Raw genomic sequence first — 24,904 nt, forward strand, 5'->3', positions numbered from 1 at the left:
AGGATTTCCCCATCTTAAAGAACATTAAAAAGAATGAAGAACACAGCTCATCTAGAATGTACTTGTGTAATTGACTTCTTGGAAGTTTACTGTTGGGGATACACTTGCAAGATTTTTTGCATTTCTTTTCTAAATGAATCTTGGTGCAAAAGAGAAGTTGTTTAATTGTGATATAATAATATTCCAGCTTCAGCAAACATTCTTTCCTCACATATTTGTTATACTTTAGAGTTACATTATGGCTTGCCCCACAAGGTTGGCTGGAGCGGAAGATGAAACATGCAGACAACCTCTACTCTACCCTACCCTCAGCCACAACCACTGGTGCAAGCCTCAGCAGAAATACTGGACCTGTGCTTCCAGACAGCTCAATGGTTTTAGTATTAGGTGTGAAGTGTATTAGTCTCATCTGTCTCCTACTAATCTCCTCTGTAAACTTTAAAGTGACATTTGGGTATCTTTTTTTTTTTTTTTTAATCACAAATGTAAACCAGTAGGATAAAATATGTAGCCCTACTAAGATATATTCAAGTGGAGTAATTTTGTTTAGTTGCTGTGTCACAGTCCCTTTAAAACAAACCCCAGTAGCTAACATGCATACCCTTTGAGGTCTTTGGGTAGTTCTAGTATTGAAATTCCTCTCATTTCCTCCACCCTGTTGAATGCTGTAACATATGCAACCACAAAGTTGCTTGCCACTTAGAGATATTTTAAATGGCTCAGTTGCAGTACCTTCAAAAGAGGATTTTTCTAACATGCATTCTTCAAAGCAGAACTACATCTCCATATCATCATAATCATCAAAAAAAATCTTACCTTCCCACTATGAATTCTGTCAACACTGTGATTTTTTCGATAGAGACTTTGTAAAAGAGGCCTGCATCCTGCTATTTAGTGTGCTGGAAACATTTCAGCGTACAAGTGCATGAATACATATTTATTTTGTTCTTCATTGCTTTAGTTAGTGAACTAAAAGGTGACAACATTTTTGTTGAGTAAATGTTCTTAAAAAATCCAAACATTGTATTAAACAAGTATACAACTCTTAGCAAGATACAGTGATCTTCGTAATCCAGAGTTGCTAATTGCTAGGATACTTTGACAGTCACTTACGTGATTTGTTATGACATTGGCATTTACGAGTTATTATAAAAAACTTTTTATTGTCTAATTATGCAACATTCCCACACAGAATAAAATTAAAGCCGTTAGAGGACCTGATCCTGCTTGCAGATATGTATGGCTATTCCTGATGCATCCACTCAAACCATCTATTCAAACATCAAACATTTTTGATGCATAGGCACTCTACACACTGTACTGGCTACTCCACAGCAAGCATTGGGTTTTGCAAGCCCCTTCCAAATCTCTCTTTGCCCCCTGCTTACAGAGCTAGAATGGAGGATAGATTAGAAGTGGGAAGAATACACATCAAGTTCCAGTGAAGATGCTCTAAGGATAAGACTCTAAAACTATCCACAGAAATTCCACACCTGGAGCTCTTGGGCCCTGAGTAAGGACTGTAGGATTTGGCCTGTAGAGCCCAAACTGGTGGCATGCTGAGCACTCTTCATTCCTATTCACTTTGGACCTGAACTTGCAACTTGGACATAAATACGAGTTTTGCCATTGATTTAAATGGGATGTGGAGGATGCTCTGCACCTGACAGGATCAGGCTTATAGTGTGCACGTTTTGTCACTTGCAGAAAGGCATAATCTTGTCCGGTGCTGAGCACCCTTAAATCCCATTTAAGTTAATGAACCAAACCCTGAGGCTCTTAAATCAGATAAAATTCCAGTGAAGCTAGTGGGAATTTGTCTGAGTTGAGACAGTAAAAAAACAAGTAAGGACATGAAGATTTCATTGGTGTTGTAAGTATGCAGTTTCCCACTATTGTTAAGTGTCATCAGTTGATCTTTGACCCCAATTATTGCTTTTGACCATGCACTGTTAGCTAACACGCTGGGGAGATCAGTTTGTTTTTCTGTCTCCCTTCCCTCTCCCCCGTCCTATATACATTGTGCTCTTCTCTAGTAGCTCTGTGCTGGGTTGATGCTGGTGCTGGCTCCTTTCTTCTACTGGCACTAATAGGGGGATATAGCTGGTGAAAGTCCCCTTTGATCTCTCAGAGTTGATTTTGTCTTCTGTTGAGGAGGGCTGATGTCAGCGATAATGTCCCATGTAGACTATCACACTTTGTGCATGTGTATGTTGGGAATTTATTAGTTTGAAGCATTGTGATATGGTGTACCGACTGCACACTGGGTCAGAAGGAGTTAATGAGAGCCTCGGAAATCAGTCACCCCCACCCCACCCATGGCAGGTATCCAGCTTGGAGGGAGGAGCTAAAAGGGCTGAACCTGGCTCAGGTGGGGCTTACCAGGAGAGAAAGTGAGGTCAAGCAGATTGCTGGCTCTCACTCAGCTGAGAGAAGCCTGGCTGGAGTCAGGTAGCTGAGCTGAACTGCTGGCAGACAGAGCCTTCCTGAAGCGAAGTAGGCCGGCAGCAGGGAGCCCCCAGCAGTGGTGAAGGAAAGCTGGGGCAGGGAGTCTGCCTAGGGTTCCCTGTTCTGATGGCAGAAGATTCCTGCAGGGTCAGGGATTGCCCTTCAAAGAGTGTAGAGAAATCTCTCCTTCAGCAAAACCAGCTGGGTGGCAGAAAAAAGCTCTGCAGAAGAGGCTTATATATATATATGGGGGGGGAGGGGGATCTGATACACAGTGAGCTGAGGAGGAGGCTGTGGCAAGAGCCCAAGATAGGAAGTAGACCAGGGAGATGTCAAGGGGTCTGTTTATTAAAGGATTACTGGACCAGAAGCCAGTGGAGCTGGAGGGTCTGGGTCCCTTTACCAGCCCATCAAGGAGAGTGGAATAGTGGACATCTCTGACAAGGGGTAAGCATATCGAAACTCCCTGAAACTACTCGTATGGCTTAAGCCTTAAGGAGTTCGGAGTTGGACTGAAGGTCCAGCATGAAGTTGAAGGACTATTAGCTGTTGGATTACTGGTTTACCCCAGAAGGGGTTGGACTGTATGTGGCCCCGCTGGAAGGCTGAATCACAGGAAGAAGCAGACCACTGCTGCACCAGAGTGGCTGTCAGCTCGGAACGCAAATGGAGGAGAGCCCGCTATGCCACTCCCAGCCAGAAGGGTGCACCTGGGCTGGTAAGTCACATTTGTACAGACCTCATGGGGGTTGGGACAGGCAGTTCTGTCTGCAGCCTTATGAAATCTTGAAGGAGGAGGGGATAGTATTTCTAAAGCTACAGGGGGTACATGAAACTAATGGCTTCTCAAGATGCCCAAAACTGCTGCTACTTACTCTGGGAAAACCTGTAGCTTATAAAATTATAGATAGGTAGAAAACCTTCCCCCCTCTCCAAGCTGTTCCTTGCAACAGCAGACTTGCTGTTCTGCCCCCACAAATCTGGCAGCAAACTGGGAGTGTTTGCCTAAATACGATTTTTCCTTTTTTTTTCCCCCCCTTACTGTGGCAGATTTTATTCATAGATTCTAGGACTGGAAGGGACCTCGAGAGGTCATCGAGTCCAGTCCCCTGCCCGCATGGCAGGACCAAATACTGTCTAGACCATCCCTGATAGACATTTATCTAACCTACTCTTAAATATCTCCAGAGATGGAGATTCCACAACCTCCCTAGGCAATTTATTCCAGTGTTTAACCACCCTGACAGTTAGGAACTTTTTCCTAATGTCCAACCTAGACCTCCCTTGCTGCAGTTTAAGCCCATTGCTTCTTGTTCTATCCTTAGAGGCTAAGGTGAACAAGTTTTCTCCCTCCTCCTTATGACACCCTTTTAGATACCTGAAAACTGCTATCATGTCCCCTCTCAGTCTTCTCTTTTCCAAACTAAACAAACCCAATTCTTTCAGCCTTCCTTCATAGGTCATGTTCTCCAGACCTTTAATCATTCTTGTTGCTCTTCTCTGGACCCTTTCCAATTTCTCCACATCTTTCTTGAAATGCGGTGCCCAGAACTGGACACAATACTCCAGCTGAGGCCTAACCAGAGCAGAGTAGAGCGGAAGAATGACTTCTCGTGTCTTGCTCACAACACACCTGTTAATACATCCCAGAATCATGTTTGCTTTTTTTGCAACAGCATCACACTGTTGACTCATATTTAGCTTGTGGTCCACTATAACCCCTAGATCCCTTTCTGCCGTACTCCTTCCTAGACAGTCTCTTCCCATTCTGTATGTGTGAAACTGATTTTTTTCTTCCTAAGTGGAGCACTTTGCATTTGTCTTTGTTAAACTTCATCCTGTTTAACTCAGACCATTTCTCCAATTTGTCCAGATCATTTTGAATTATGACCCTGTCCTCCAGAGCAGTTGCAATCCCTCCCAGTTTGGTATCATCCACAAACTTAATAAGCGTACTTTCTATGCCAATATCTAAGTCGTTAATGAGGATATTGAACAGAGCCGGTCCCAAAACAGACCCCTGCAGAACCCCACTCGTTATTTTGGAACGTTTGATATAGTCATGAGTCTTGCTTGGATCCTAATGCCCTATAACTATATGTTTGAAGATGACGATCCTTTTCTGAAGGCTCTATAATCCCCTATTTGCCACATAATTACCTCTTTGTAGAGCTACTGAAGCTGCCTTTCTCTTAAAAACGACTTTTCTAAAATGTTTGTTTCTGATTATATTCTTGAAATTTCCTACTTTTGTGAAGAAATTGTACTTACATTTTAAGAGGTGTACTATAGTTCTACAGGGCTGCCAACAGAAATGTCCATTTCCCCAAACTCTAGATGACATTGAAGAAACAAGGATTGTTTGTAATTTTTCATTCTACCTTTAGTGGACCCTACCTGCCATGAACAACTTTTGTGGTTCCAGGTGGGGAGACCTTTAAAATTAGAGTATATTTCAGTGATTAACATTGGATTTTAGCTGAATGACTCAGACTGATTTTAGATAGTTGTATGATTAAACACCCTGTGCAAAACTTTGGAAATTCAAAATAAAATTCTGGAAGAAAAATTAAATGCCAACAGATGACCTTAAAATGTTTCTTATCTAGGGTTGTCCTCCAAATGTTAAGGAGTGTGTGTGTGTGTGTGTGTGTGTGTGTGTGTGAAAAAGAGAGAGAGAGAGACAGAGAGAGATGGAAGGAGGAAGTTGTCAATCAGCAGTACTGATGTTTGGCCCCAAACTGAGAGAAATGTAGAAAGTTAATAAGAGAGAATTTAAGGGCTTGTCTTCATTGCGGTGTTAGCTTGAGGTATAACTTTAGTAAGGCTTCTAACGAAACTTCCATCCACACATGAAAATTTCTAACTCTACTTAAAGTGGTGCTTTAAACTCGATCTAGCAGGTCCGCCAGGGGATATGGGTTGAAGTTCGAGTGCTACTGACACTCCAACTAGTAATGCAGTGAGGACCCAGCTACTCTGTGCTGCTGATAGAATCACTCTGTGTTGCTAATCCAATCACTTTGTGCAATTTCAGTGTTGTTTTGCAGTGTGGCCACTCTTTGGGGAGCTAGGCTAACCTTGAGAGGAGTTAACTCGAGTTGTAGTTAACTTGAGCTAATGCTGCACTGAAGATGAGTCCCGAACTGGTTATTAGATATTACTGTCGGCTAAGTAAAATGTGAGGGGAGACTTTCAGAATTTGGGATGCATAGGGGTATAAATTAAAAGTGTGTGGTGGAGGCTTCTCTCTTTAAATTTTTGGGGAAACTTATTTTCAACTAATGCAATGCAGTGTCTGTACCTAAAATGGTCTAACTGGATAATTAGACCTACAGATCCTAAACTGTATTGTCAAAATCCTTCTTACTGTGCAATTAAATATTTTAAGCAGCTATGCTCAGTTTACTCACAGGTGTACATCCATTGATTACTCAGGTGAGTAAGGTGAGCAGGATTGGACAATTTATTTTCTTTTAGTGCTCAGAGCAGTTAGATTTACTTTTCAAAAGACAAAGTAGTCAAAAATTGTGTGTGGCTAATTTAATTTTAAATAGTAAAGATGTTTTCCATAGTAAATCCAAACTGGTAATGCAACATGGCCTTTAAAGAAGGGCCCAGCCCTGTCCCCAGTGAAGCCAGTAGGTACTTTGCCATTGACTTAAATTCAAGCAGGGTGAGGCTTCTTATAAAAATCCCCTTAACTCATAGGGCAAGACTCACTAAAGTCAACAAGTCTATTTACACCCATGAGACAAGCAGGAGTTGGCCTGTGATGATGAATGTACACATGTAAATATTTCAACATAGGGTTGGATTATTAATTTACCTTTTCAATAGACAATAAATGTACTATGTTATGTACATGCTGACTGTATACCACTTCCCTCTACTTGGACAGATTTAAATCTGGTCAAGTTTGTTCATGATTACCCTCTAGCGGATTTATATCTTATATATTACACACAGGTAATGATAGGTTCTCCTGTATTTCACTGATGCATAGAGTTTAAGGCCAGAAGAGATCATTAGATCACCTAGTCTGCCCACCTGTATATCATAGGCCCTTAACTTTCTCCCAGTTGCCTCTGTATTGAGCCCAATAACTTGTGTTTGACTAAAGCATATCTTCCAGAATGGCATCTTGATTTGAAGACCTCAGTAGATGGAGAAGCCACTGCTTTGGCAGCTTGTTCCAATGCTTAATCACCTGCATTATTAAAAATTGTGCCTTGTTTCCCTTTTGAATATGTCTGGTTTCAGCTTCCAGGCATTGGTTCTCTGCTAGATTAGAGCTGTTTCAAATAGTGTAGGCCAGTGTTTCTAGAACAAAAGCTTCAGAGTTCTAGACACCTGTGTGTGTTTAAATTGGTGATTATAGCATATGTAGGTATATCGTTACAGATTAAATACAAACTACTATCTCCTCACCCCTAAAGTTGTTCTCTCCAGGTCAGAGTTGAGGCATATTGGAAGGGGATTGTAGCCTATTTATTTTGACTATGTTTGTAATTGTGTAGTTTAGCAGCAGGACAGCTACTAATTTGTCAGATAAGATACCAGAACATCCGAAAGTAAGATGCTCAGCTAAAATATATGTCAGAATTATTGAAAAGATCTGCAATTTTAGGTTTATAGATTTTTTTTTTGTCTGTGTTCAGTCATATTAACAGACCAGAAGCGTGTTAACCAGAAAATATGTTTGTTTTATTCTGAATCAAGTTTTATGTATGTTTTGCAAAAAATTATTTAATACTACAGAAATTAATTAAGACCTTTAAATCCATATTCTGTACTGTAAGCATGGATACTGTATTCAAATTATGCAAAAAGAACAGCACGTCCTGGCATTCAAATTCTTTAGGGATATGGTAATCTGATAATAACCAAATACCCTGGAGTAGTCTTATCGTTTTTATAAAACATTATTAAAATTGTGAGAGAGAAAGTGTGTAGAAAAAAGATGAGATTGGTCATTTGGAACAATTCATCTTCAGTATGTTAATCTATTTCTTTAGATGTTTCAATCAAACATTTTGAATATTTCTCAATGAATTTACTTCTAGAAATGAAGATATATTACAGGTGAGACCCAGATTACAGGTGAGACAAAATGTAGGTATGGTCATAATTAAGTTACACTTTGGGACAAATTATTATTCTTAAAATAGGGTGGAAAATAAAGGGTTGATTTTGTTTTTGTTTTGTTCTGTTTACCAGACTGAAAAAGGTAGTCATTAGGTTAGAATGTTGAACAGATTGTTGGCGATGAATGATGTTCTTTCTGTGTCTACGGGGTTTACACACCTGGGGCCAGGTTTTCAAAAGAGCTCAGTGCCCACTGAAGCACATAAATAAGGGCCAGATTTTCAAACGTGCTCAGCACCCAGCAACTCCTGTTGTTACACCTATGGTCAGATTTTCAAAAGAAGTCAGTACCCAACTTGAAAATGTGGCCACTTATTTTGCTACCTAAGGGAGCTGAGCTGTTTTGAAAACCTGGCCTGTAGGGCTTGATTCTGCAAAGATGATATACGGTAAAACTCCCTCAATAGTGTAGTTGAGGGTAAACAGAGTTTACCCACTTCTCATATGGGGAATATGGCATTTAATTTAGGTTAGTTTACCTACTTCTTTTTTTACCACTACACCATTGATCTCCCTGTTCCTGCAATGCACTGTCCATTGAAGGGGAGACGCAGTCCTTTGGGAACAATCTTTGTTACCACTGTTCCCCTCCATAGAGTTTCCCCTTAGGGGACAACTTGAAAACCCATCAGATTTCTGTGTGAGTGGCCTCAAAGACCGAATCTGCAGACTCTGACTCTCCTGGCCCTTTTCCCTTTTCAGTTATCACTGAACACTTTTTGAGTAGCAGTATCTAGTGCTGCAATCAAGGCAGAACAAGAGGACCAGATATTCCAGAAAACCATGACTGACCCCTTTTCCTGACCATGTGTGTTAGGAAAATATGAGCTCTTCACAGACCCTTTGATTCAGTTGTTCCTCCGAGACTGTTGCTGAAATCTCCTTACCCATAAAATGGTCCTCCAGTCCTCTTCCCCCAATCCTATAAAGAGATTAATATAGCTCTGATTATAATAGTAGAATTCTGACAGGGGAAAATCCCTGTTCTTCCTAATGATTTCCACATAGCCAAGAAGCAGAAAAGAAATCTGCAGTACTTTTTTCCTTTAGTTTTATACAGAACATTGTTATAGGGCTTTCCCCCTCTTTAATATGTGTTATGTAATGGCATGTTGAGTACACTGTTATTTTTCTCTGAATAGCTTCCTGGGTAATACAGATGGCATGCCTATGTCAGATGTAGCAATGTGCCAATTAAGTGGTGTTTAGATCCAGATTAGGTTTAGGCCAGGGTTCAGCATTCAGGTTCAAGGCTGAATCAGGGCCAAGATTCGGGTTTGGAATCAACAGTACTGAACAGCAAAAATCTCAAACTTCTGGCTGATCTCACATCTTGAATTCTGGAAATCTTGTGAGGTTAGCGGTTCTTCTGAGATTTCTATTTCAAGCTTTTTTTGATTTTGTCCACACCCATGTCAATAAATATTCCTCTTTGGTTTTGGATCTGATCAAGAATAAAAAAACAGAGTGGTGGATTTTGACCTAAGGGTTCTAATCTGAAACCCACATCCACCCATCTCTAATATATTGATATTTAGAAATGCAATGAAAGTCTAAAATAGTGAAGTATGTTTCTCCACAAATCAGTTCACTAAAAGTGAAATCTCATGACTAACCAGACATGTAATATGAATCATTATTCATATTACATGAAACAGTCTACTGCACAGCTTTATTATGCCTGACCTCACTATATGCAGGTGGTACTGCAAATGTCAATTAATATTCTATACATTAAATATATGTGACTTTCTGTAGGTTGTATGAGATTAGGAGAAGAGACTCACTCACCGGAATATGTTGCATTCAAGTGAAAAAGGTGATTTGAAACTTCTGACTTGCAAGTTTACCAAGTTTACATTACTTTTAACCAGATCACAGAATAGAATAATTTCAAAGCAAACTGAGCAGACGGTTGGTTAAGCTTAACGGAACGAATATAGAAGCATTCTAATCTTAAAGTGTTACTTAGCTGTCAGGTTTAACACAGCAAACCTCTTCAATCTCTCACATGGCTAACAGTGTAAAAATGTAATTCAGACAACTCACATATTCATGATACACTGGAGTTATGGGATAAGCTTCTGTTCAGAATTGGTGATAATATTTTGGCCCACATGGTTTAGGAAATTATGCATTGTATCAAATAACTTTTTGTGTGATAGGTCACTCTTCTCAACTTTCAAACCTAGACAATTGTGTAACTTGAACAAAAGTAAGCTTCCCAGAATGAATTAACCATTTGGCAATTCTGCATCTTGTGGATTCCATTCCATTCTCCACACCACAGTTCCAGCTCTGATCAGTAGCCATACTGACTTTCTTCATATATACTTGACCCCTTTATATGTATTATTCTTTGCTGAATCACCTTCAGCTTTAAATTCAAAGTGGGGAATATGATTATATTTGTCCATTCTTCATATTTATGCTTTCTTCCAAGTAGTGTTACCAATACTACAGTGTACAGTACATCAGAAAACCATTTTGCCCTGAATAATTTCTTACATTTGATTGAGGAGAGCACAAATGTACAAGATTGCGGTGCTGAGGTTTTAAATTTAACTCTCTGCTTAAGAAAGGCTAGAGATGTGGTTGCTGGAAGACCAAAGTTTATAACATTAATGATCAAGTGCCTCATTTCAAAATATAGGATCTGATTCTCTATCATTTTACTCTAGTGCTATGCAGGTAAAACTTCACTGGAATCTCACCTGTTTAGAACTGAAGTAAGAATGAAAAATCAGGCCCAAATAAATATGATCCTTAAGGGAGTATATAAAGAGCCAAGAATTTTTGCTTTAGGAGGTCTTAACGTGTTTGCGGGCATGGTGAGCATATAATAAAAGTTCAGACCTAGGGTAAAATTCATGGTCATGCTTTTCCCAAAATGGAGAATTATGATCGGTGTTAGTATTATGGAATGATATGTTGGGTTGAGTGATTTACCCATCTAGAAAAATTATTATTTCAGATGAATGAGGGGCTAGAACAATTGAATGATATACGACCTGACTCACTAAATGTGTATATATGGCTAGCCAACAATAGACCTTCATTAGTCAACATTCACTCTCCTGACAAATGCTATGTTGTCTACTTATAAATGTTTGCAGATAAGGTTATTCTGTATCTTTTGGTTCTCTCCTTCTTCCCTTTCTATGCCCTGCCCCCAACCCCAAAAATGTAGGTAAGATGTCTCTACTCTGAGATCTAATACTATCAGAAAGTTAGCAGTTCTGTTTGTAAGGGTTTTGAATGCAAGGAGTTAACATAATTGTTGTCTGAGTCTGTTAGTAGAGTTGTTCTAGACAAAAATTTCTCATCCACTTTGGTCATGTAATTGTTAAGATACAGTTTTCTCAATAAAATGACTTCTGTAGGGAATACTTTCCTCCTTCAGGGAGAAAGGACACATTAAAGCATTGTTGACTGAATGAATAGTTTTCCGTTCCAAGCTCTCCCAGCAACATTAGTAGTCAGCAGAAATAAATGAACAAATGTTAAACATAAACCCTTTCACACAGGGCTAGGTCTCCCTGGTACTATGGCTCTCTTATTTGGACCTTTCTTCATCTACAAATCTGATGAAGAAAATCTTAACACATCAAGGAACACTCCTGATTCTTTGAAGCCTTACAGTGCAATACTTAGTAACCCCAAGCTAAAGACTGCACTTTTAGGTATCTAGGACTTAATTGAAAGTTTAATTTCTTAGATGCTGAATATGATATAAAATCCATCTGCCATTTGATTTGCTCAGAAATGAGTATTGCTGGCAGGTCTAATGATGAACATGGTTAACTCCATAATTTTTCACAATTATTCAAAGGAAAGATACATATATGACACTCATGCTTGGCCCAATCTTTATAGTTATGAACAATATCTCGGGGGGAAGAGGGCAATCCATCATTCATCCTTCTTTACTTGCTTTTTTCCTAAATATTCAGTTTATTTAAATATAAAGCCTATTTTTCTTGTCTGATCTATTTTTAATTGCACATTTAATTACAAGAAAGGACAAACAGGTTGGAGTACAGAATTTCTTCTGTAACCAGTAATCTTTTAATTGTATATTCAGCTAATGTGCTGGACAGTGGCTGACCCTTAAATGGGTGTGTACGGAGGAAGAGGGCAGATGGTAAGTTCCTGTTTAGCAGTACTAGTCAGTCCAGAAGGAGCAGGGAAGAGGCGTGGACATGGTCACAATGCTAAACCAATTCACTGGTTGGTTGCAGAGAAGAGGCTTCACCATATCAAGGGGAGTAGTCATAGCTGTGCTCCCCCTGTGTGGCCCCCCCAACATTTCTTCTAGGACAGGGTAGCTCTAAAACAGTGGTTCTCAAACTTTTGTATTGGTGACCCCTTTCACATAGCAAGCCTCTGAGTGTGACCCCCCCCATAAATTAAAAACACATATATATTATAAATGCTGTAGGCAAAGAAGGGCTTGGAGTGGAAGCTGACAGCTTGTGACCCCCCATGTAATAACCTCACGACCCCCTGAGGGGTCCTGACCCCCAGTTTGAGAACCCCTGCTCTAAAAGATACAGTCTAATTCAAACAGGAATTAATTCAGGGAAGTCCCATGACCAGTGTTATGTGTCAGCAGCTCAGACTAGGTAGGGGTCCTTTCTGGCCATAGAGTTTATGAATCTGTTCTCAATGTGAGCTAGTGCTTTAACAATGCACATGGCTGACTAAAAAATTGTAGGAGCTTTCCATGACAAAATTTCAAACTAAACAAATTTTTTGCTTAATTCAAAATTTTTCTTTGGACTTTTCAACCAAATAGATCAAAGCAACATTTTCACTTTGTTAGTTTTCAGTATTTCCTTCAGGAGGTATGGGGGGGGGGGAGGCAGGGGGAAGAGATGTCAGTGAACAATGTTCAATCAGCTCTAGTAATGAGCCCAAAATGTTGAGTAACTGCAAAACCCCAGTAGAGACCTCTTCCTGAATTGCCTTTCACCCAAAATTCCTACCTCACCTGTGTAGCATAAAACTATAGAGGGTAAAATATATGCTTATATAACTCTCTAACTACTTCTGAATCTGGCAGGATAATGATGTTTTATAGAAGAATTGTAGAATAGCAATATCCCAGCTACAGCTGCAATGATTTGTTCTTTGGCAGAACACTTTAGAAATAATCCCATGGTGACAGTACTCTAATGCAGCATGGGATGGTTAAATGTTTTCACTATACAGCCCCTGATTTGTAGAGTAAACATCATTGTTACTGTCAGAAAATAGAAAAGAAAAACAGTCATGTTAATGCTGTGAGGATCTTAATGTAAAGAATAGAAAAAGAAAAATTGCAGCAAATACGATAAAATAAGAATTTCATCAGACCACTGAACCCCCCCTCCCCAATGGATAGTGCAGCACACTTTAAAGAGAAATATGGCAAGAACTGTGCTGGTTTGAGTTAGTATTCATGAAGGTTTATAATTAATTACTGTATGTTGTTACTATTGCAGCTGAATTTTAACTTTACAGCCTGTTAGTATGCTTTCTTCTGTGACCTAAATCCATCTAATTTTTTTTTGTTTTTGTTAAAAGCATTGAACAAAAACACTCTTGTGTCTAAGGCTTCTCTCAAGCAGATCAAGCAACTTTGCATTGCTAAGCAATGCCATATACATTTTAACTATCTCAAAACATTTGAACTCTGTACAGTTATGTTAGATGAGGATCCACATGATGAAAACATTAACTTTTTTTGTTAAACCTCTGTAAAAACAGTCCAGTTGAGGGACAAAAACAGCAAAAATTGATCTAAGTCTGTAATCAGAGATAATAACATTTAAGCTTAGAAGAAAGAAAAGCATTTACTTTGCAAATGTAAATGAAATTACATTACAATTCAGTGTCTTCAGTACAGTTTTTTCATTTCCATTTCTTAAGAATGACTTAATATATATTTGAAGAATAGTTTTTAACAAGAAAATTATTCAGAATTGCATGGTGGTTTTGCATATTTCAAACAATCTCAGATTCCTAGTCCCATGATTCTGATTTTTATTCTGACCAGAAGCAAAGTGAATATACTTTAAAATACTTTGAAGAAAAACAGACTATTCTGTGTATTTTTATAAGGCAAAAATATGAGGACTGTCCTTGTTGTTAGGTTCTGTTTTTGTGATTTAAAAGCTTAGTTGTTACATTTATTGTCTTTACAAGACAAATTATCCTTTGCTACTTATGATAACAAGCTGGCTCACAACTCTGCAAATAAAAGTCCTTTATTTCTTGACAGAACAGGTACATGACAGCAAGCTGCAGAGCAAGCTTCTTCACACTGCCCAACCCCTATCAACGTGCCACAATCCTAAACTAAATGAATGACCTTGTGGGTCAAAAGAGAAACTCGGCATTCTATTCATTCATAAATCTTTTGGCTTCTCTAGCAAGACACTTGTCCTCAGTGACTGTCAATAAAGATGCCAATTGGGAAAGGGACACATGCCCCGTAGGAAATGGAATGCTGACAACCCCATGCTTTGTATATAGGTTACTAGCCAGCATTGCAGCAGGGGAGGCTGCAGGGCCGTCCTTAGGCATACGCAGCATGCGCAGCTGCATAGGCCACCATGAAATTTGGGGCACCAAATTGTCCCAAATTTCATGGTGTCCTAGGCAGCTGCGTGCTGCATACGCGGCAGCACCAGCCCCGGTGACCAGCCCTGGCAACCAGCCCTGTCCCTCAGTGGGGCAGGGGCGAGGGAAGCGGAGCAGGCTGCTCCCGGCCCCCCGCTAATCCCCCGGGCCACTCTGGGCCTGCGGGGCCCCCAAAAGTGCCCCCCACAGCTCCTGCCTCCCAGACCCTAGGGGGGGAGGCCTGGGGCCCCTCACAGCCCCCTCCCCTTGCGGGGAGGCTGCGTAGGGCACCCAAATGGCTAGGGACGGCCCTGGGAGGCTGGTGTTAGATTTTGGTGTCCTTCATCACTAGTGTGACTGTCTGAATGGAACAGGACACAATGGTTGTCCTGCTGGGTATTTTGCCTTCAGAATGCAGTAGACTACACAAAGTGCCATCTGCCTATCAAATTATTTTCCTGGGGAAGGGTGCCTGTGGACTCCCTACCTTCCTGCCAAACACACCTACAAGGCTTGTATTCACTTCTTTCTCTGCAAAATTTAAGACTTTTAGTGCATTTATGACCCCTAGAAATGTAGTAGCATTCCTAGCTACTAAGCTACCTGTTCTCATAAACTGTGGTGCAACTTCAGCTCCACCTTAGAGTGGGATAGTGAGCAGTCTAACGAGCTGTTAACATGAAACTGGCTTCAAGTAGACTCTCCATTATCCAGCCCAAGAAAAGACAAAGGTGAACTGTGAGGGTTAATAGACACTGAGACAATTAAAAATTGAAAAGAACATCTCAGCTCTCAACCATCAAGTCAGCAGGGAGTTTTGCCTGCTTTGAATATCTGTAGTGACTGAAGAAAAATACTCTAACCCCCTTTAAAATGGAAGAGGTTTGAACTGAAGATCATCCAGAACTTTGGAGTTCAGTCTTGAAGTGGGAAGCTGTTAGTGAATGTTGAACCCCTCATATCTAGGGCCTGGTCCACACTACCCCCCCACTTCGGACTAAGGTACGCAAATTCAGCTACGTTAATAACGTAGCTGAATTCGAAGTACCTTAGTCCGAACTTACCGCGGGTCCAGACGCGGCAGGAAGGTTCCCCCGTCGATGCTGCGTACTCCTCTCGCCGAGCTGGAGTACCGGCGTTGACGGCGAGCACTTCCGGGATCGATCCGGGATCGATTTATCGCGTCTAAACCAGACGCGATAAATCGATCCCAGAACATCGATTGCCTGCCGTCGGACCCTCCGGTAAGTGTAGACGTACCCTTTGGGGTACGCTGGGAAACTGATTTAAGGCAATAGCTAACGCATCAAAAAAGGGATTTTATCTAATATGAAAGTGAAAAGTCTTAGGTTGAATCTGTTTGTTTTCTGTGTAACTTGTATGTGGTTGCTTTCTCTTACTATTTCATCTTTGTATCAGTGGTTTTTCTATTAAATAAACTTCGTTAATTTTTATCCCAAGCAGGTCTCTGGTGTGCAAACTGTGTGGAGGGTGTGTGGTAAAGTGAGCTGATAACTGGGGTGGGGTGGGGTGGGGTTGGGGAGGCTGGTGTCACATCTTCAGGGGTGACAAACCAGAGGGGAATGGTCCGAGTGTCTCATAATTAAGAACTCAGGGAGGATGGATTTGAGGGAACCCAGGACTGGAAGGGCTGTTGGTGTCACCCTACAAAGTGTAACTAGGCTGGTGAGACCTTGTGCTTGTGGGCTGGCTACTTGTGTGAGGGAACTGAATCTCAGCTGCACAGCACAAAGGCCCGCAAAATTACAGGGCAGGCAGTGAACCTTGTAGACCTGTGTGTGGACCTGAAAATGTCACATTAAATGATATGATTCTGATATAATTTGAAACTTGAGAAACAAAGCTTCTTTATATTATCATAGTTCATGGCTTCCCTTGGTCCATGCCAGTAGACTTGGAAAGCTTTACCTGAAATTCTGGGAGCCAGTACAGTTGTCTCAATGTCTTTCCATTAATTCTAATGGTCCACTATTGTCTTTTCCTGATCTGGACAACTTGAAGCCAGTTTCATGTTAACAACTGGTTTGGGAGATGCCCTTCCCTGCTTGACTGCTCACCGCCCTCCTGTGAGATGGAGCTGAAGTTGCACCAGAGTTTATGAGCACAGTTTTCTATATAGAAATGCATAAATTCACACCCAGAGCCTGTATACGTATCTAATAATGAATAAGTTTAGAATATTACAAGCTTTCATAAAAGACCTTACTCAATGTATTTTAATTAATAACATAGTATGCAATCAGTTTGTTTAACTGCTTATTTCAGGGTGTTTAAACCTTCTGTTCTCCCCTCTGGCCCTTGACTGTCACACACACTCTCTCTCGTCAGTTTTTAGTTGCAGCTAATTCTGTTAGAAAAAAACATGAATTACTACTTCATTAAGAAGCAGGAGGGTTGTTTGGGGGAAATGCTTTGTTTTTTCCTATCAGACTGGCTTTCAGGTATGGTGTCGATACAGTAGGTTTCAATGTTTTCTGAGAGTTCAGGCCTAGAGGGTTGACCAGGTGGGCTTGAGCTTGGGTCTGAGTCTCTACCAGAGCCACAGCGTCCTCACTGTTATTTTTAGCACACTAGCTTGAGCCCCACTAGCATGAGTCTATCTACCCAGGCTAGGTGGCTCATTCCCAGCTGCAGTGTGGGTATACACAGTGAATCTGTTGCATGGGAAAAACTTCTCTCTCATCTACAGTGCCTCACTGCAGACCATGGGGACTTGTTTATTCATTTTCAACCGGTAAGGGTTAAAGTTTATTTTCCTGTTGTGAAGTGTGGAATAGGTGTTAGTTTGTCAGGTGTACTCCTTTACTCACAGGGCATTCACATATAGCTCTATACCAGGGGGTCGGCAACCTTTCATAAGTGGTGTGCCGAGTCTTCATTTATTCACTCTAATATAAGGTTTCGCAAGCCAGTAATACATTGTAACGTTTTTAGAAGGTCTCTTTCTATAAGTCTATAATATATAACTAAACTATTGTTGTATGTAAAGTAAATAAGGTTTATAAAATGTTTAAGAAGCTTCATTTAAAATTAAATTAAAACGCAGAGCCCCCTGGACCTGTGGCCAGGACCCGGGAAGTGTGAGTGCTACTGAAAATCAGCTCGCGTGCCGCCTTCGGCACGCGTGCCATAGGTTGCCTACCCCTGCTCTATACAGTCTGTTTTTATAATGTTTAATGTTGGCAATAGAAACACTTGGAAAGATATGGTTCCAAAAGCACATGTTGGGGCTATGGATAGAATTAATCTGTATCCTATGAACTGCACAGCTCATTGTCTATAGCACAAATATTAGTTATCGTTAAAGGTTTAAAAATCTCTTCTCTATGCTTTTCTGCCATATAATGGCATTAAATTATATGAAAATAAAAATTAACTTACATTTTATACCCTCTTTTAAAAAGTTCAGAGATTTTTTTAAAAAAAGCTTTTAACAACCTGATTTACAAATTATGTACAGGAATCATTTCATCCCATCACTGAAATGCAACTTCCTCAAGGACCAAATGCAGCAGATATTTAACAGCTCACAGCAACATTATTATAGCACTATTTTAGGATGTCATCCAAAACCCACTGAAGTTAATGGAAAGACTCCCATTGACGTCAATGGGCTTTGGATCAGGCCTTAAGTGCAGGAAGAATATTTTTTCCACTTGATACAGAGAAAAATAAGGTTCTGCATGCAGAGATATTATGCTGAGATATTACTTCATTACATCTGTGGGAAAATAATCCAAAACAGTTTAAATTCCACCTACAGATACATATGCACTGATCCCTGTTAAATCAGTGAGTACAAGTATCTGAGGGAAGAGTTTTTGGTCCAGGTATATGTTCAAGAGGAGGGTGAAAGTAGGGTAATAACGTGAATAGAAGTTGTGAGGGTGACAATGGACAGTAAATGAGGAGCCTAATTCACCACTGTTACTCTAGTTTTACACCAGTGTAATGCCATCAAATTCAGTTACTCATGTGTAGAACAGAAGTAATATAGCTGCAAGTCAGCCCTTTGATGGTTGTTTATAATGTAGTATGCATCTAAAGAGGCTAATGCAATGTTGTGCTTATTACGCAAAGGCATGATATCATGGATCACATCTAGGACTTCTGTACCTGAAAGATGTAGACAAATTAGAGGAAAATCATGGAAGAGTGACAAAATCATTGGAGGACTGGAAGGATTGGTTTATGAGATTAAGATTAATATAATTAAATGTATATTTTGGCTAAGTGACAATTATAGGTGGACATGATAAATGTCTACAAATATCTGAGGAATGCCAACACCAGACTACATTGTGGCTTGTACTGAGGGCAGAGGATTGGCATGAGGGTCAATGTAATGGGGTGAATTAAGGAAGAGAATTTAAGATGAATATCAAGAAAATTTTCCTGAAAGTGGGATCTGTTAGACTGTGAAATAGCTTCTAGGGGAAGCTGTGGACACCCCATTTCATTAGATATTCAAACTGAGATTGGGAAAATCTCTAGAAAACAGACTGAGCTTGATCAGTGTGGTGCAGGTGTAGCTGGCTGCACATATAGGTGAAGAGTCATGAGTAGTACTGGGAACACAAGGGAGCCCAATCCAACAGTGATTAGATGGCTACTGCGCAGCTGCCCAGGTACTCCTGCGTAAAAGCTGAAGCTCTAGAGCTGGTCAGAGAAACTTTGACAGAACCATTTTCCACTGGAGAATACAGTTCTGTTGAAATCTAAATGCTGAGCAAAATTGGGTTGTTTTTTCCCAGAATTTTGTTTTGGAAGAAAACTGAGGGGAGGAGAGGGGAAATTCAGACTGTCAAAATGTCCCATCACAACATTTTTTTTTTAATGAAAAGTTTCAATTTTTTTTGTTTTGAAACAATTGTGTTTCATTTTTTTTTTGTATTCCATACTATAATGTAATACAAAACTGGTACCAGGGGGTCAAAATTAGAAAAAAGGCTCAATCAACCTGAAATGATTTTTTTTCCAGAATTTTCCCTCCTAGAGAATTTTGAAATTTTCTGGTTTCATTCCAATTTGAAACAAAGCAAAATTTCAAAATCTTAATCTTTTTCAAAATAGAATTTCCATCCTCCATATAGTGCCACTAAGGTCTAAGAGGGAATCATCTGTATATTGAGAGTGACATTTAAACCAGTCTCTCCTTAAACACAGAAACACCTATGGTCAGCCTACAGCCCACCTCTTATACACTTTGCACTCAAAGTCAGAGAGTTTAAGGCCAAAAGATACCACCAGATCCTGTATATCATAGGTCGCCAACACCACCCAGCATGTCCATACTAAACCCGACAACCAAAATTAGCCCAAAACATTACAGCCCATGTGAGACTAAAGTATGTGCCACAGGCAAAGAATAGGAGGAACTGAGGTGCACCAATGCATTAAGTCACTGCAATGGCAGAGAATTAATTGAGATATGCCCAGATTATCCTGGCAAGTGACCTGCACTCCGTGTTACAGAGGAAAGCAAAAGAAAAATGAGGTCACTGCCAATCTGACCTGGGAGAAAATTCCTTCCCAACCCCACATAAGGTGACCAGTTATACCCTAAGCATGTGAGCAAGAACCAGCCAGCCAACCATGTGAAAGAGAGAATGCTTGGTGCCCCTCACAGCCCCACCCTTTCCAGTGTCCCATCTCCAGATGTGTCCATTTCTGATGCTTCAGAGGAAAGAGACCAAAAAAATTAATAACCCCATTTCTGGCCCCTTATAGGTGACCAGCTAAACCCCTGAAGTATGAGCTATACGAACGTAAGACATAAACAGGAAGGGACAGCAGGGCTGCCAAACCCTGTCTCCTCCATCACAAGCAATCTTATTTTACAGTCCCACTCAGAAACTTGTCCAGCTCTCTCTTAAAACCAATTAAGTTGTTTACCTCCATGACTCCTACTGGGAGGCTGTTCCAGAACCCCACTCGTTGGATGGTTCGAAACCTTCTAGTTTCCAGCCTGAATTCATTCATGGCCAGTTTATACCCATTTGTTCTTGTGCCAACAGAGTCCTTTAGTTTAAATAGCTGTTCACCCTCCCTGGTGTTTGACTCCCCCCACCCCATGTATTTATAAAGAGTAATCATAGCCTCAGGGTATGTCTACACTACACGCCGGATCGGCGGGCAGCGATCGATCCAGTGGGGATCGATTTATCACGTTTAGTCTAGTCTAGATGCGATAAATCGATCCCCGAGTGCTCTCCAGTTGATTTCTGTACTCCAGCACCGCAAGAGGCGCAAACAGAGTCGACGGGGGAGCGGCAGCAGTTGACTCACCGCTGTGAAGACACCATGGTAAGTCGATATAAGTACGTCGACTTCAGCTACGTTATTCACGTAGCTGAAGTTGCATTGCTTAGATCGATTCCCCCCGCCCCAGTGTAGACCAGGCCTCAGCCTTCTTTTTGCTATTCTAAACAAGCCAAGCTCTTGTAATCTCTTCTCATTAAACAGGCCCTGCATTTACCTGATCATCCTCGTGGCTCTTCTCTAGACCTACATCTACAAATTGTTCACATTTGAATTCAACTTTCTTGAACACAGGTGATTAGAATTGCACACAATTTTCCAAATGAGGTCTTACCAGTGCCTGGTACAATGTTATCAACACTTCTCTATATCTACTGTAACTGTCTCACTTGATACAACCAGAAAGTAAGGAATTGGATGTGCAAGTGGCTTCAGTCTTCCACTCAATTAGGAGGATAATGCCTAATACCCCAGCTTAATTGCATTTCTCCTTTTGTCATATCACACAGCAGTTCAATATCTTTGTGCTCCTTTCTGCATGGTGATTCCAAGCTTTATCATAATCAAAATCATTGTTGGTAAAAATCTTGTATTTGCGCCTACTGGTCTGGTGTAGGATTGACTAGGTGCCTAGTAGCACTTTTCCATCCCAAACTTCTAGGACACCTGCTATCGGGTAACTGGAATAAATTATACCTGTAATAGAGAGGCTCAGAGAGGCTTCAGGGTTGTGCAAAACCCATGTCTTTATTTACTTAAGGTTATCCCACCACCAGTATCTATCTATATACAAGCTTGACAGGATTAGTCACCTCCTTTACAGGCAGAGTCAGCTTTCAGCTAGGAGGCCTCCAGTTCCCTCCCTGGCTGCCCCCTGCCTTCTGCCTCCCTCCCAGCCTTTATAGCCCTTGGCTTGTCAGGCCAGCAGGTGTTGCCAATCCTCAGGCTGGCATCAGGCCTTTTCCATCAGCCCCAATCTGCTTCCCTTGATTGATGCTGAATGGACAGGGGCTAATTAGGTACTTTTGCACCAGCACCCTGCTACATACCCAATACCTCTTGGATGCACTTGTTCTAATTTGCAAAGAAGTGCTAACCAATTTCTTCTCTCAGTTACTTTCTAGTTATTTATTATAATAAGGGACTTTTTGGTATGTATTTAAATTAGGACCACCAGCGTAGATAGTCCCTTGTTTAAACATCCAGATCATTTAGGTTGAGATGTAAATATTTTTTTTAAATTGTCAATTTATACTGAAGAAGTTACTTTTTGTGTGAATAACTATGAGACCAATATATTCAAAAAAATTGTGCTCTCACTACATGCTGAATAGTCTTTATGATAAAGCTTTCCTAGTACTATGGGTATGGGTTTGAGGGAGGTTGGGGGGTGGGGTGGTGGTTTGGTTTGGTTTAAAATAGTGGAAGGCAGTTTGGGTGAAAGTGATTGTTTGTTACATGATCGATTTCATTATTCTGAAGAAAGGAAGGAGTGAGGGCAGTAGAATAAGGACAATGGATTTCAAAAAAAGCAAACTTAAGCTCAGAGAACTGGTTGGTAAGGTCTCATGGGAAGAAAATCTAAGGGAAAAGGAGTTCAGGAGAAGCTGGCAGCTTCTCAAGGAGACAGTATTAAAGGCATAATAGCAAACTATCGAGATGTGAAGGAAAGACAGGAAGAATAGTAAGAGGCCAGTATGTCTACATCAGGAGCTCTTTAATGACCTGAAAATCAAAAGGGAATACTGCAATAAGTAGAAACGTGAATAAATTGCTAAGGAGGAGTACAAAAGAATAGCACAAGCATGAAGGAACAAAATCAGAAAGGCTAAGACACAAAATGAGTTACACCTAGCAACGGACATAAAAGTCCATAATAGGTTCTTTAGATACATAGGAGCAAGAGAAAGATGAAGGGAAGTGTAGATCCTTTACTTAGTGGGGAAGAGCTAATAATGGATGACATCAAATAAGCCAAGATCTTTAATGTCTGTTTTGATTCAGTCTTCTGTGAAAAGATTAATGGTGACCAGATACTCAATACCATTAATATTAACAACGCGGAAAGATAGCAAGCCAAAATAGGGAAATAATAGGTTAAATATACCTAACATCTAAATATTCTTAAAGTCAGTAGAGCCTGATGAAATTCATTGTAGGGTACTTAAAGAATTAGCTGAAGCAATCTTGGAGCCATTAGCAATTATCTTTGAGAACTGATGGAGGATGGTGAAGTTCCAAAAGACTGGAGAAGGACAAACATAGTACCTATCTTTAAAAAGGGGAATGATGAGGACCCAGGAAATTATAGGCCAGTCTGCCTAACTTTGATACTTGGAAAGATACTGGAACAAATATTAAACAGTTAATTTGTGAGAGGGTAATACTGTTAAAAGGAATAGCCAGCATGGATTTGTCAGAAACAAATAATGCCAAACCACCCTAATTTCCTTCTTTGACAGGGTTACTGGTATAGTTCATGATGGGAAGTAGTAGAGGGGGAAGCAGCAGACGCGATATCTTTATTTTAGTAAGGCTTTTAATGCAGTCCCACATGACATTCTCATAAGTAAAATAGAGAAATGTGGTCTAGATGAAATTACTATAAGATGAGTGTCACATTCTAGGGTGCAATCCAAACCAGTGAGGGGTTATGTCATCACCTGCCCACTAACCTAGGGTGCTTTAAAATGCTTTACTGCTGTAACTCCCATGTCTGGATGCTCCCAGCCAGCATGCACTGAATGACTGGGGACCAGCAGTGTTGACTCCAGCAGCATGCTTATTACTCCATAGACACACTCTGGCCTCCACCAGCCTTAGTTACACCTGGCAAGATAACCCAACCTCCCCACCCCCAGTCCCAATTTTCCCCCAAACCATGTGCCCTGGAATGTCTAGCCCTCTCTTGGACTATTCAGAACAATACTAAGGTTTGTTTATCCCTCTAAAGAGACAAACTGCACAGTTTATCACTAAGTGAAGTTAACTAACATTTTAGTTCAAACACAGCACTGGGTTGATTTATTTAAAAGTAAAACAAGTTTATTAACAAAAGGAGATAGGATTTTATGTTAGTTCAAGTATGAAGGATTGAGTTAGAAATGCTTACAATCAAATAAAAGTGAAAATCCTTTCTAGTGGCTAAGATTTCACACAACAAGCTACAGCCTTTTTTCAAAGTACCTTCCAGCAAGATGGCTGACCACCCCTTGTGTCAGGATCTCCCATGAAGTCCAGAGTGGTTGGTTCCTTTGTCTTCTGCGGTGAAAGATAATTTGGGATTATTTGCCCCCTCTTTAATACAGTAACTCCTCACTTAAAGTCGTCCCGGTTAACATTGCTACATTACTGATCAATTAGGGAACATGCTCATTTAAAGTTGCACAATGCTCCCTTATAACATTGTTTGGCAGCTGCCTGCTTTGTCCACTGCTTGCAGAAAGAGCAGCCCCTTGGAGCTAGCTGGTGGGGACTTGGAACCAGGGTGGACCGGCAGCCCCCCTATCAGCTCCCTGCTCCCCTAAGTTCCCTGTGCGGCAGACGCCCAGCAGGCTATCAATTGCCGGGCAGCTCAGTTGTCCTTTCCCCCACTGCCTTGTGCTGCTCCTGCCCTCTGCCTTGGAGCTGGTCCTGGGAGCCTCCTGCTTGCTGTGCAGAGGGGGGGAAGAAGGGTGCTAATGTCAGGGTGTCCCCTGCTCCTGTACCCCCATCTCCTGTACCTTATCTCCACGGGGGGGGGGGACACAACAGGGCTCAGGGCGGAGGGAGCTTGCTGGCAGCAGCTGCTGTCTCAACTTGCTAATCTACTTAAAAAGGCAATGTACTTAGAGTGAGGTCAGCATACTTAAAGGGGCAATGTGCATCTCTCTCACACAGGGTGTGTCTCTCTGTCTCTCTCTGCCATGCTGTGTCCCCTCCCTCCATTTGTGCTGGCTTGTAGTGTGTGGGGCTACATTAACAACAATGTGTTAACCCTTGAGGGTTCAGCCAAGTGATAGTTCATCATTTAGCAGTAAGGCATTCCCTGGGAAATATCCCACCCCCTGACTTCAGCACCTCAACCAAGCTTCACAATCATCATTGCTGTGTACACTATGAAATTGTTTGTTTAAAACTTATACTATGTATATAAAATATAGTCTTTTGTCTGGTGAAAAAAATTTCCCTGGAACCTCCGCCCCCTCTCCCCCATTTACATTACTTTTTATGGGGAAATTGGATTTGCTTAACATTGTTTCACTTAAAATAGCATTTTTCAGGAACATAACTACAACATTAAGCAAGGAATTACTTTAGTACAGTGAACCTTTGAAATGGATTCTTTTGAATGTTACCCCCAAGGTAAAGTTTATTCAAGCTGTGAGGTGGCGACATGGAGTCTCCTGGTGAAGGAAGTTTCATGCTGGTTTCTTCTCCC

The sequence above is a fragment of the Terrapene carolina genome, unplaced genomic scaffold (assembly GCF_002925995.2).
Source record: "Terrapene carolina triunguis isolate 2854851 unplaced genomic scaffold, T_m_triunguis-2.0 Scaffold183, whole genome shotgun sequence".
NCBI lineage: Eukaryota > Metazoa > Chordata > Testudines > Emydidae > Terrapene > Terrapene triunguis.